The following is a 14829-nucleotide window of genomic DNA, read 5'->3' as shown; positions in this document are numbered from 1 at the left end:
GAAGATGTGTATGGTGGTGGGATCATGTTGGAGCTGGCGGAAATGGCGGTGTTAAGTCCGTGAATGATTTAGACACGGACTAGCAGGAGTGAAAACAACAGATGTTTACTGGTGGAAGTCCATAACGAATCGAAACAACAGAGGCTCTCTAGCGCCTTTTATACAGGGGTGGTCACTGCCGGTAGTGCAGTCTGAGACCAGTTATTCTCTTAAAGGTACATACACAACAATTCCTCCCCTTTTAGATAAACAGTACATAACATTCATTTAACAACTAATGATAACGAATTACAATCACAATTACTGTTGCTAGATACATTAGTTAAGTTTAAGCAATTATAAGTTCAGTCTTTGAGGAGGCTTCCTAATTCTGTCTGGATAACGCCTCTTTGGAGTATCAGGTTCTTCTGGCAATGTTGAGTCGGAATCAATGTCATTGTTTGGTTCATCTGCTTCCAATATTACTGGTTCTGCGGTAGCTGCAATTGGAACGTCGATTTCATTACCAGGTGTATCAGATCGTGGTGTGGAGTTGACGTTTCCCAGTGACTCTAGAATCTGGTCAGCATGGTGTCTTACAATGCTCTCCCCAATGTCCACGGTATACATGAGAGGTCCTTGTCGTGTACAAATCGTTCCTGGCTGCCATTTCTCAGTGCGGTAGTCCCGGGCCAAAACTGGTTGACCTATCTTTAAACTCCTGGTCGGCCTTTCATTCATATTCTGAAACTGCCTGTTCTCCACATCTCTTCGGACGTTTGGCTTAACCAAATCCAAGCGGCATCGTAGTCTTCGATTGAAGAACATCATGGCTGGAGTTTGGTTGGTAACCGCATGTGTCGCATGCGCAAACAAGAAGTTGTCCACCTTGTGTTGTAGGGGTATATCTTCATTACACATTGCCTTGATAGCCTTCTTGAATGTTTGGACAAACCTCTCGGCCAATCCATTAGTGGCTGGATGATATGGGGCAGATGTGTAATGCTTAACACCATTGTTCTTTAAGAACCTCCGGAACTCTTCAGACACAAACTGTGGTCCATTGTCAGAGCAAATCTGTTCAGGCAGCCCATTCCTGGTGAATATGGTTCGTAAAACTGCGATAGTTTTTTCCGTGGTGGTTGAGGACATTTTTATTACCTCTGGCCACTTTGAATGTGCATCCACCGCAATTAAAAACATCGAGTCCATGAAGGGACCAGCAAAATCAATGTGCACCCTTTGCCATGGAGATGAGGGCCACTCCCATGGATGCAGAGGAGCTTGTGGTGGGGCGTTTTGGACCTTCTGGCATCCTGCACAGCTCTTGGTCATCTCTTCCATTTCTCTATCGATTCCTGGCCACCACACAAACGCTCTGGCTAAGCTCTTCATTTTTACCCCACCCAGATGACCCTCATGAAGCTCATTGAGCACTCTATCCATCAACTTAGGTGGAATTACTACTCTGGATCCACACATCAAGGTTCCTCTGCACACTGACAGCTGTTCTCTTCTTGACAAAAATGCTGGCAGCAGTGGTTCGCCATGTGCTGGCCATCCCTTCACCGTTAAATCATAGACCCGTGATAGTGTCGGGTCATTCCGTGTTTCCTTTTCTATGTTTGCATTCGTCACAGGGAGACATTCGACTATGGTCGAGTGGAATAACTCCATTGGATCCACTGCAAGGTCTTCTTCTTCCACCGTCGGCAACGATAGACGTGACAATCCATCAGCATTTCCATGCTGTTTAGTTCCCCTGTACTCGATGTCATATTGGTGTGCCCCTAGAAAAAGGGACCATCTCTGCAGCCGTTGTGCTGTCATTATCGGTACGCCCTTCTGAGGGTTGAAAATGGAGACAAGAGGTTGATGATCGGTTAGTAGAGTAAATTTTTGACCGTGCAGATAGTGATTGAACTTCTTCACCCCCCACACCAGGCTGAGGGCCTCTCTGTCAATCTGGGCGTAGTTACGCTCGGCAGAAGTTAACGAGCGTGACGCAAAAGCTATCGGCCTCTCCAAACCATCAAGGAATTTATGTGACAGTACCGCCCCAATGCCGTAGGGAGATGCATCACATGCCAGCCTGATTGGCAGTGCTGGGTTGTAGTGAGCCAATACTTCCTTCGAAGTGATTAAGTCCTTACTCTTCTGAAAAGCACGTTTACAATCATCGCTCCATTTCCATGCTACCCCCGTTCGTAGCAGGGCATTCAGTGGATGCAGAATTGTCGACAAATTCGGCAAAAACTTATTATAGTAATTCACCAACCCGAGGAATGTCCTCAGTTGCGACACATTTTCAGGCGCTGGGGCCTTAACAACCGCTTCAATTTTGTCAGGGGACTTATGTAACCCCTCTTCATCAATCACGTGGCCACAATACGATATCTGTTTCTTAAAAAATTCGCACTTGGGGCGGTTGGCTCGCAGCCCATGTTCCCGTAGTCTAGTGAGCACCTGTTCTAGGTTGTTAAGGTGTTCACTGTCATCTTCACCTGTTACAAGGATGTCGTCCAAGTAACACTGAGTCCCTGGAATCCCTTGCATGACTTGTTCCATCGCTCTTTGCCATATCGCCGGAGCCGATGCTACTCCGAATACCAATCGATGATACTGGTAAAGACCTTTGTGAGTGTTTATCGTGAGACACTTCCTAGAGGACTCTTCAACCTCCATCTGCAAATATGCTTGTGCTCGGTCAATTTTTGTAAAACGCTTCCCTCCAGACAATGAGGCGAAGATGTCTTCTATCCTTGGAAGAGGATATTGTACTGTGTGAAGGACAGGGTTCACCGTCACCTTGAAATCCCCACAGATGCGAATCTTCCTTGGCTCTCCGGACTTATTGCTTAACGTTTTCTTCATGACAGGAACGATGGGTGTCGCCCACTCGCTCCAGTCAACCTTAGACAACACGCCCGCCTTCTCCAGATTCTCCAGCTCTGCCTCAACGGCTGGACGAATTGCATATGGTACCGGTCTCGCTTTGAAAAACTTGGGAACTGCATTCTCTTCTATTTTTAACGAGGCGGTTACGCCTTTAAGCGTGCCCAGTTCTTGTTGAAATACCTCTTTGGCGTTAGCTAAGATTGTTGGCAATCGTCCAGGAGTGACGTCTTCATCTTTTTTACCATCCACCGTCATTGCATGAATGGAATGCCAATCTAAGTTTATCTTCCTGATCCATTCCCGTCCCAATAACAGTGGTCCACCATTTGGCAGTATGTAGAGATACAATTTCCGTATTTTCTTGCCATTGTATTCGACAGGCACCCTTATTTTTCCTCTGGGGTATACTTTTTGCCCCGTATACATCGTCAAGACGATGGATGTCTCTCTCAAGGGTATGTGTGAAAATAGCCGCTCGTAGTCTCGTCGATTCATGACGGTTAGCGTTGATCCTGTATCCAATTCCATTTGAACTTGGGACCCTGCTATCATGAGGGTGACCCAAATGGTTCGGTGATCCTCTTTTGCGATTACATTGTGAAGTTTGAGACAGCTTAATCTCCTGTTCTCGGATTCACTATCGCTCATCTGGTCTTCGGAACTACTGTCCGTCATCTTTTGTACTTTCTTGTACGGTTCCTTAGTAGCCTTTTTGTTGTCGCTGGTCTTCTTCCCAGACCTACAAACTCGTGCAATGTGTCCAATCTTCCCGCATTGTCTGCATATTTTGTCTTTGGACCAGCAGTTCTTCTGGTCATGGTTAGTTCTGCCGCAGCGATAACATTTTGCAAATCCCCATGTAATTTTGTGGGTGCCGTATTCCTGCGGTTTTTGTTGAATTTCTGCAGCTCCCCTGGCTGCTGCTTCATACGATACTGCCACGCTGAAAGCCTTATCTAGCGTCAGCTCTTTTTCTGTAAGTAACTTCTTCTGTGTTCCTTTACTCAGGAGTCCACAGACAAATTTGTCCCGTAGGGTATCTGCCAGTCCTGCTCCGAACTGGCAGTGCTTTGATAGCTTGCGTAGTTCCGTAAGATACTCAGCATTGCTCTCATCTTTGTGCTGAGTTCTCCTGTGGAATTTAAATCTTTCTGCTATCAACAGCGGTGCAGGGTTTAAGTGCTCCTGTAGAACAGCAACAATTTCGTTAAAACTCTTCGCCTTCGGTTTGGCTGGAGTAATCAGATCCCGCAATAGGCTGTACATTCTAGCGCCCATTAAGTTTAGCAATATTGATGCCTTTTTCCCCTCCGCTATATCATTTGCCTCAAAATATACCTCGACTCTTTCCACATACGTGGTCCAGTCCTCTAATGTATTATCAAAAGCAGTGATACAGCCAGTCTTCGGCATCTTGCAAATCTAAAATGGCGCCTCCCGCGCTTTGCCTTCTGCCCCAATTTAACAAAATGGCGCCTCCCGCGCTTTGTCTTCTTCCCCGCTGTTGTTAGCGCTGCTTTCCACGGTTTCCTGCGCGTTAAATATTAATTTATTTTCTTTTATTATCTTCCCGTCGTGGAGCGGACCCTCTGGAACACTTCCCTCCCTCTTCTGAGGTCCGAACGCTGCCCAGCTTCGAAACACCGGCCGCGCCCTGTATGCTCCACCCTCTCTTTCTCTCTTTGCTTCCCGACTCGCTGCCCGGCCCCATTGCAGCCCTGGAAGGATCAGAGCACTACCTGCCACCAGCCCGATTAGCTGGGAAACCACGGAGCGAGGAACCCAGCCTGGCTCTGGAAAGTCGCTCCTGCAAAGCCTTGAACCCGATGATTGACGGTCGACGCCCGTTTCTCGAGTTTCAATGGCCTCTTTTTTTTTCAGGCTCCGACCTTCAACAACGTCGTCGGAGCTGCTGCTGAGTTGCAGGTAAGTTCGTTTCTTTACTCGTCGCCAGTGTTAAGTCCGTGAATGATTTAGACATGGACTAGCAGGAGTGAAAACAACAGATGTTTACTGGTGGAAGTCCATAACGAATCTAAACAACAGAGGCTCTCTAGCGCCTTTTATACAGGAGTGGTCACTGCCGGTACTGCAGTCTGAGACCAGTTATTCTCTTAAAGGTACATACACAACAGGCGGAGGATGATCCGTTGAATGTGGAGGCTGGTGGGGTGAAAGGTGAGGACAAGGGGAACCCTATCGTGGTTCTGGGAGGGAGTGGCAGGGGTGAGAGCAGAAGTGCGGGAAATAGAACGGACACGGTCAAGGGCCGTGTCAACCACGGTAGAGGGGAATCCTCAGTTGAGGAAAAAGGAAGACATGTCAGAAGCACTAGTATGGAAGGTGGCATCGTCAGAACAGACGCGGCGGAGACGGAGAAACTGGGAGAATGGAATAGAGTCCTTACAGGAAGCGGGGTGGGAGGAAGTGTAGTCCAGGTAGCTGTGGGAGTCGGTGGGCTTGTCGTGGATGTTTGTTGAAAGCCGATCGCCAGAAATGGAGACGGAGAAGTCAAGGAAGGGAAGGGAAGGGAAGAGTCGGAGATGGACCATGTGAAGGTGAGGGCAGGGTGGAAATTGGAAGTAAAGTGAATGAACTTATCCAGTTCAGGGCGAGAGCAGGAAACGGCACCAATACAGTCAGTGATGTACCGGAAAAAGAGGTGAGGGAGGGGACCTGAGTAGGACTGGAACAAAGAATGTTCCACATGTCCCATGAACAGGCAGGCATAGCTAGGGCCCATGTGGGTTCCCATAGCAACACCTTTAATTTGGAGGAAGTGAGTGGAGTCAAAGGAGAAGTTGTTCAATGTGAGAACAAGTTCAGCCAGGCGGAGGAGGGTAGTGGTGGATGGGGACTGGTTGGGCCTCTGTTCAAGGAAGAAACAGAGCGCCCGAAGGCCGTCCTGGTGGGGGATGGAGGTGTAGAGGGATTGGACGTTCATGCAGTATGATTTTTGCCATTCCCATTTGCAACATTTTATCTTTCCTGCCTCTTACAAAAGTACAGGATGTTCTTTCTATTTCTTCCTCCCCTCCTAACCGCCCCCTCCCTGTCTCTGCACCTGCTTAATATCTGTTACATCTCCAGCTTTTTCCAGTTCTGATGAAGGGTCCCAGACCTGAAACGTTAACTCTGTTTCTCTCTCCACGGATGCTGCCTGGCCTGCTGAGTATTTCCAGCATTTTCTGTTGTTATTTCAGATTTCCAGCATCCGCAGTATTTTGCAATTATATAAATGTCTGCTACAACTTGACATGATAGCCTGAGTCTCTTGAAGCACTGCTGTTCAAGCTCATCCTCTGCCTGTATACCGTGTGTTGGGGGTATCGCCTCCAGCGCAGTGCACCCCTGTGCTCATCCCCTCTCTCCTGTGGAGCATCAGGTCGGTGACGAGAAGGCTGCTGGTGTTGTTGCTGCTGCTGCTGCTGGTGTGGCTGGTGTTGTTGCTGCTGCTGCTGGTGTTGTTGCTGCTGCTGCTGGTGTTGTTGCTGCTGCTGCTGCTGGTGTGGCTGGTGTTGTTGCTGCTGCTGCTGGTGTTGTTGCTGCTGCTGCTGCTGCTGGTGTTGGTGGTGCTGGGACTCATCTTGGTCCGATTCTAAGGTCCAAGCTGAGACAGCATAAGCGGCACCCATGCTGATCTGATAGATGCCAGGTAAAGTGGAGATCAGAGGCACAATCATCCAAATATAGTGAGAGTGACTTGCAATGTGGTGAGAGTGACTTATGAGGTTGCAGAAATCACAGGCAAACTCCTGAAAGCAAAATCTCTACACAAAATGGTGTCAGCAGGAGCCTTTCCCTTAGGCAAGGAAGCAGGTGTAATGTGTGTGTATTTATGTGCTTTTTCCAGCTGTCACTAATGAACTCACACAATGGCCACTGAGCTCCCGCCTCCCCTTCACAGGGAGGCTTCCCGAGGTCCATGAATCCCGTGCACAACCAGTTAAAGATGAAACCTCACGTTAAAAAAGCTGTTAAAAGTCTCTGAACAAGCAGTTAACCACCTCAATGAGGTCGCCCGTCTCTCCCGAGTGGGTCCGTGGCGCACTTCGAAATGCACCCCAGTTAAAAGCGGAAGTCGGTGAGTTCCTTACATGGTCATTTCAGTGCTTTTAACCACTGACCTGCTCCCAAACCCGCACGCTCTGCAACGTGAAAATTCCGACCAATGTGTCTGAACTACGATCTCTCTCCCTCTGTAGCGAAGCTTCTCTGTCTCTACATGTGCCTGAACTTCAATCTCTCCATGTGCATCAACATTTCTCGCTCCCTCTGAACTTCTCCATTCCTATCTGAACTTCTCCCTCCACATATGTGAACTTGTTTCTCTCTTTCACCATCTGAATTTATCTTTCTCCCTGCTGAGTTTAAACTTGTCTCTCTCTCACAGAATATTCTGTGATGTTGCATCTTATCTCCCCAAAATTAAGTAAAATTCCCAAACCACTAAAAATTGCAAAATGTCTTAAACATTGTGCATCTCTCATGGCAATGTTCATGGTAAGTCATTGGATGCATTGTCCATCTGACCGATTTGTGTCATCTTTCTGCTGCTGGGTCTGCATCTCTCTCCGCTCCAATTGTTTTTAATTCCCTTACTCCATATGCTTTTGTTGTCATTATTTGCAATGCATCATTGTTGTCACAATGCTGCCCCCTCATATCAGTCTATCTCATACTTTCTGCTCTTCATTCTATGATCAATCCGCCTCGTGAATTGTCTTCACCCTCTTGTTGTCTTATTCTGTTCCCCCTTGGGTCGGAGCGATCATAATATGATCGAATTCTTCATTAAGATGGAGAATGAAGTAGTTGACTCGGAGACTAGGGTCCTCAATATAAATAAAGGAAACTACGATGGTCTGAGGAGCGAATTGGGTAGGATTGATTGGGGAATGGCACTCAAAGGGTTGACGGTGGGTAGGCAATGACAAACATTCAAAGGCCGAATGGATGAACTACAGAATTTGATCATTCTAGTTTGGCATAAAAATAAAACAAAAAAGGTGACCCAACTGTGGCTAACAAGGGAAATTAGGGATAGCATAAGGTCCAAGGAGAGGGCATATAAATTGGCCAGAAAACGCAATAATCCTGACGATTGGGAGCAGTTTAGGATTCAACAAAGGAGGACAAAGGGATCAATTAAGAAAGGGAAAATAGAATATGAGAGTAAGCTTGCAGGGAACATAAAAACTGACTGTAAAAGCTTTTATAGATATGTGAAGAGAAAAAGATTGGTGAAGTCAAGCATAGGTCCCTTGCAGTCAGAATCGGGGGAACTTATAATGGGGAACAAAGAAATGGCAGACCAACTAAATGCATTTTTTAGTTCTGTCTTCACAAAGGAGGACACAAATAACCTCCCAGAGATGCCAGGGAACATAGGATCTGATGAAAGGGTGGAACTAACAGAAATCAGTATTTGTAGGGAAATGGTGTTAGGAAAATTGATGGGACTGAAGGCCGATAAATCCCCAGGGCCTGATAATCTACATCCCAGGGTACTTAAGGAAGTGGCCCTAGAAATAGTAGATGCATTGCTGGTCATCTTCCAGAACTCGATAGACTCTGGAACGGTACCCATGGATTGGTGGGTAGCTAATGTTACCCCACTATTCAAAAGAGGTGGTAGAGAAAAGGCGGGGAATTATAGACCAGTAAGCTTGACATCGGTAGTGGGGAAAATGCTAGAGTCCGTTATAAAAGATGTAATAGCAGAGCACTTGGAAAGCAGTGACTGGATCGGACAAAGTCAACATGGATTTACAAAAGGTAAATCATGCTTGACTAATCTACTGGAATTTTTTGAGAATGTAACTGGTAAAATAGATAAGGGAGAACCAGTGGATGTGGTGTATTTGGACTCTCAGAAGGCTTTCGATAAGGTCCCGCATAAGAGATTAGCGTGCAAAATTAAGGCATATGGGATTGGGGGCAAGGTATTGACTTGGATAGAGAACTGGTTGGCGGACAGAAAGCAAAGAGTTGGAATAAACGGGTCATTTTCCGAGTGGCAGGCAGTGACTACTGGGGTAGCGCAAGGATCGGTCCTAGGAACCCAGCTGTTCACAATATATATTAATGATCTGGACGAGGGAATTAGATGTAATATCTCCAAATTTGCAGACGACACAAAGCTGGGTGGGAGGGTATGCTGTGAGGAGGATGTCGTGAAACTCCAGTACGATTTGGACAGGTTGGGTGATTGGGCAGAAACATGGCAAATGCACTATAATGTGGATAAATGTGAGGTTATCCACTTTGGTGGCAAAAACAGGAAGGCAGATTATTATTTGAATGGCAATAGGTTGGGAGAAGGGGAAGTGCAAAGAGACCTGGGTGTTCTTGTGCACCAGTCGCTGAAGGTAAGCATGCAGGTGCAGCAGGCGGTTAAGAAGGCAAATGGTGTGTTGGCCTTCGTAGCAAGAGGGTTCGAGTACAAGAACAAGGATGTCTTGCTGCAGTTGTATGGGCCTTGGTGAGACCACACCTTGAGTATTGTGTGCAGTTTTGGTCGCCTTACCTGAGGAAGGACGTTCTTGCCATGGAAGGAGTGCAGCGAAGATTCACCAGGCTGATACCTGGGATAGCAGAAATGACGTATGAGGAGAGATTGTGTCAATTGGGCTTATACTCACTGGAGTTTAGAAGATTGGTAGGGGATCTCATCGAAACCTATAAAATTCTGTCAGGCCTGGACAGACTAGATGCAGGAAGGATGTTTCTGATGGCCGGGGAGTCCAGAACCAGGGGTCATAGTCTAAGGATAAGGGGTAAGCCATTTAGGACTGAAATGAGGAGGAATTTCTTCACCCAGAGAGTGGTGAACCTGTGGAATTCTCTGCCACAGAAGGCAGTAGAGGCCAATTCATTAAATATATTCAAGAAAGAGTTGGATATATTTCTTAAGGCTAAAGGGATCAAGGGATATGGGGAGAAGGCAGGGACAGGGTACTGAATTTGGATGATCAGCCATGATCTCAATGAATGGCGGAGCGGGCTCGAAGGGCCGAATGGCCTAGTCCTGCTTCTATCTTCTATGCTTCTATGTTTCTATGTTTACTTCTCCCTCCCCAGTGGGCTAATCTTTACAGCTGGGAAACCTGTTGTGCACTTTGTAAAGCAACTCATGGGCCGGAATTTTCTTTACCTTGGCGGGTCAGGTGCAGGCGGTCAGCATGGCAGGTCGTGACCCAGTTCTTCCATCCTGCTGCAGAAATCGACTTTGCGCTAATGGGGCCTATTAAGCCCGCCCTGCGTGTCACCCGGCCCTATTAAATTGTGCGGGTTTGATGACATGTTTAAAGGAGTCATGGCCGCATTGCATTTGAAGGTTCATCTAGGATTGTGCAGTCACTGCACTAGAGGCTTTGATTGCTCCAAACACTTGGAGAGATGACTGCACAGAGGTAGAGGACTGCACCCAGGTTCTCCGATGACTCCCTCCATATGCTTGTGGAGGGAGTGAGAACACGCAGGGAGAGTAAGCTTGCAGGGAACATAAAAACTGACTATAAAAGCTTCTATAGATATGTGAAGAGAAACAGATTGGTGAAGTCAAGCGTAGGTCCCTTGCAGTCAGAATCAAGGGAATTTGTAATGAGGAACAAAGAAATGGCAGACCAATTAAATACATACTTTGGTTCTGTCTTCACAAAGGAGGACACAAATAACCTTCCAGAGATTTCAGGGAACATAGGGTCTAATGAGAGGGAGAAATTGAATGAAATCAGTATTTGTAGGGAAATGGTGTTAGGGAAATTGACGTGATTGAAGGCCGATAAATCCTCAGGGCCTGATAATATACATCCTAGGGTATTTAAGGAAGTGGCCCTAGAAATAGTAGATGCATTGCTGATCATCTTTCAAAATTCTATAGACTCTGGAATAGTTCCCATGGATTGGAGGGTAGCTAATGTTACCCCACTGTTTAAAAAAGGTGGTAAAGAGAAAACGGGGAATTATAGTCCGGTAAGCCTGACATCGGTAGTGGGGAAAATGCTAGAGTCCATTATAAAAGATGTAATAGCAGAGCACTTGGAAAACAGTGACAGGATCAGACAAAGTCAACATGGATTTACAAAAGGTAAATCATGCTTGACTAAATTCCTGGAATTTTTTCAGGATGTAACTGGTAGAATAGATAAGGGAGAACCAGTAGATGTGGTGTATTTGGACTTTCAGAAGGCTTTCGATAAGGTCCCACATAAGAGATTGGCATGCAAAGTTAAAGCACATGGGATTGGGGGTAAGGTACTGACTTGGATAGAGAACTGGTTGGCAGACAGGAAGCAAAGAGTTGGAATAAACGGGTCTTTTTCCGAGTGGCAGGCAATCACTAGTGGGGTACCGCAGGGATTGGTACTAGGACCCAAGCTATTCACAATATATATTAAATGATCTAGATGAGGGAATTAGATGTAATATCTCCAAGTTTGCAGACGACACAAAGCTGGGTGGGCGTGTGTGCTGTGAGGTGGATGCAGAGAAACTCCAGCATGATTTAGACTGGTACCTGGGATGGCAGGAATGACGTATGAAGAGAGATTGAGTCAATTCGGCTGATATTCACTAGAGTTTAGGAGAATGAGAGGCGATTTAATTAAAACTTATAAAATTCAAACAGTACTAGACAGACTAGATGCAGGAAGGATGTTCTCGATGGCAGGGGAGTCCAGAACCAGGGTCACAGTCTAAGGATAAGGGGTAAGCCATTTAGGACTGAGATGAGGAGGAATTTCTTCACCCAGAGAGTGGTGAACCTGTGGAATTCTCTACCACAGAAGGCAGTTGAGGCCAATTCATTAAATATATTCAAGAAGGAGTTAGATATATTTCTTAAGGCTAAAGGGATCAAGGGATATGGGGAGAATGCAGGGACAGGGTACTGAATTTGGATGATCAGCCACTATCTCATTAAATGGCAGAACAGGCTCGAGGGGCCGAATGGCCTACTCCTATCTTCTATGTTTCTATGTCCTCTTCCCTTCGAATGATTGGAAGAGACCTCCCTAGGAGACAAAAAGAGCCTGATTCCAAATTGCAGAGGAGGTCAACAGCAGGGATGTGGTCAGGAGGACCTGGGTGCAGTGCGTTAACATTTCAATGGTCTCATTAGATCAGGAAAGGTGAGTACAAAGCCATTCTCAGCTTCATCCTGCTGTGCCTCTAATTACATCCCCATCACTCTGCATTCCCAACACCAGTCCTGCACATTTTACTCACACCAACTTACCTTGCACCTCCACCCATCCCTCTCTCTCTATCTACATTATCACATCCCCATCTTACTGGCCATCCCTCACACTCACCCTCATCCTAATGCAATCATACCAACTAACAACCCACAAGGAGCCCACTTGGCATTGCCACCCTAATACATCATAGTCTCCCTCTAAAGATGTAACCTATCCATTCCTTACATTCATTCCATCACTCTCACTCAACCTTTTCTTCTTTCCCTTCTTGCAGGAAAGGAGAGCACACATTAAGAGGGAGAGGGAGAGAACTGGAGGTGGGCCGCCATCATTTGCCACCCTCACAACAGCAGAGGAGTCTGCGTTAGAAGTATCGGGAGTGGCCGAGGTGGGAGACGGTGAGAGGGGGACATCTCAGCAACCCTGTAACAGAATTATATATCATACAGCTACATGGTATACACCATTCACACCTTTGATTGCTGTGATTATCTCTCTGCCAAGGTGTGATAAATGGCAGTTAGAAAGATTACCTCTAATCATCTGGCATTATTCTCTGACTATATAATCTGTGTCTATAGGCATCTCTCCACTTCACCTGATGAAGGAGCAGCGCTCCGAAAGCTTGTGATTTCAAATAAAACTGTTGGACTATAACCTGGTGTTGTGTGACTTCTTACATTTGCCCACCCCAGTCCACCACTGGCATCTCCACACCCTGGTATACATCAGTCACTCATAGGGGACTGATAAGAATATAAGAACTTAAGAAATAGGAGCAGGAGTAGGCCATTCGGCCCTTCGAGACTGCTCCGCCATTCAATAAGATCATGGCTGATCTTCTACCTCAATTCTACCTTCCTGCACTATCCCCATATCCCTTAATGATACCCTTAATATCCAAAAATCTATCGATCTCTGCCTTGAATCTACTCAACGACTGACCATCCACAGCCCTCTGGGGTAGAGAATTCCAAAGGTTCACCACCCTCTAAGGGAAGAAATTACTCCTCATCTCAGTCCTAAATGGCCAACCCCTTATTCTGAGACTGTGACCCCTGGCTCTAGACTCCCCATCCAGGGGAAACATCCTCCCTGCATCTACCCTGTCAAGCCCTGCAAGAATTTTGTATGTTTCAATGAGATCGCCTCTCATTCTTCTAAACTCGAGAGAATATAGGCCTAGTCTACTCAATCTCTCCTCATAGGACAATCCCCCAATCCCAGGAATCAGTCTGGTGAACCTGCTTTACACTCCCTCTATGGCAAGTATATTCTTCCTTAGGTAAGGAGACCAAAACTGTACACAATACTCCAGGTGTGATCTCACCAGGGCCCTATATAATTGCAATAAGACGTCTTTACTCTTATACACAAATCCTCTTGTAATAAAGGCCAACATACCATTTGCTTTCCTACTTGTTTGCTGTACCTGCATGTTAACTTTTACAGGTCAACAACAACAACAACTTGCATTTATATAGCACCTTTAATGTAATAAAGGCCAACTTACCATTTGCTTTCCTAATTGCTTGCTGTACCTGCATGTCAACTTTCAGTGATTTGTGTACAAGGACACCCAGGTCACTCTGAACACCAGCATTTCCCAATCTCTCACCATTTAGAAGATACTCTGTTTTTCTATTTTTCCTACCAAAGTGGATAACTTCACATTTCTCCACATTATCTTCCATTTGCCATGTTCTTGCCCACTCACTTAGCCTGTTTATATCCCCTTGAAGCCTCCTTGCATCCTGTGATGTCCTGGCGCGAATGCCTGAGCCTCCTCCTTTGGCACTGCTGCTCAGTCCTGTTGAAGAAGCTGATCCTCTGATACCCTGTGTTGGGGGTATCGCCTCCGGCGCAGTGTAGCCCTGTGTCTTGGGCAACATCAGGTGGTTGAGGGGCAGATTGGTGGTGTTGTTGTTGGTGCTGCTGGTGTGCCTGGTGCTGCTGGTGTTGGGGCTCAATGTGGTCCGATTCTGAGGACCAAGCTGAGGCAGTATAAACGGCACCTATGCTAATGGAATAGATGGCAGGTCAAGTAGAGATGAGTGAAGCAATCTGTCAATGGTGAGAGAGGTTCATCCAATGAGATGAGACTGGATGACGACTTTGCAGCCTGTAGAAAGCTAAATCTTGCTGGGAATGCAGCCAGCAACAGCTTCTGCCTGAGGAAAGTGATGAACTGTGAGTTGGGAGCTTTTTTAGTACATTTCATTCTGGAGCTGGAGCAATGGCCACTCAAGTCCCCCCTCAGGCTGACAGACATGGTTCCCGAGCTGCGTGAATCCCATGGGCAGCCAGGGAAATTTGTACGGTAGGCTAAAAAAGGCGCTTAAGGGTCTGACAACGAGGTGCACCGGAGGGAAAGGCGAGTGGGGGTGGGATGATGACGGGTTCCCAACGTGCCCTGACTTATTTCAAATTTCCCACCCAATCTCTCACCATTTAAAAAATACTCTGCTTTTCTATTTTTCCTACCAAAGTGGATAACTTCACATTATATTCCATTTGCCATGTTCTTGCCCACTGCTTGTCTATATCTCCTTGAAGCCTCCTTGCATCCTCCTCACAACATACAAAACTGTGTGGGAATGTATGATCAGCATACTTGGATATATTACATTTGGTCCCCTCATCCAAATCATTGATGTAGATTGTGAATAGCTGAGGCCCAAGCACTGATCCTTGCGGTACCCCACTAGTTAAATCCTGCCAACCCAAAAATGACCCATTTATTCCTACT

This window comes from Somniosus microcephalus, chromosome 2 (assembly GCF_052327205.1).
Source record: "Somniosus microcephalus isolate GS21.2 chromosome 2, FLI_Smic_1.0, whole genome shotgun sequence".
NCBI lineage: Eukaryota > Metazoa > Chordata > Chondrichthyes > Squaliformes > Somniosidae > Somniosus > Somniosus microcephalus.
This window is presented reverse-complemented; position numbering follows the sequence as displayed.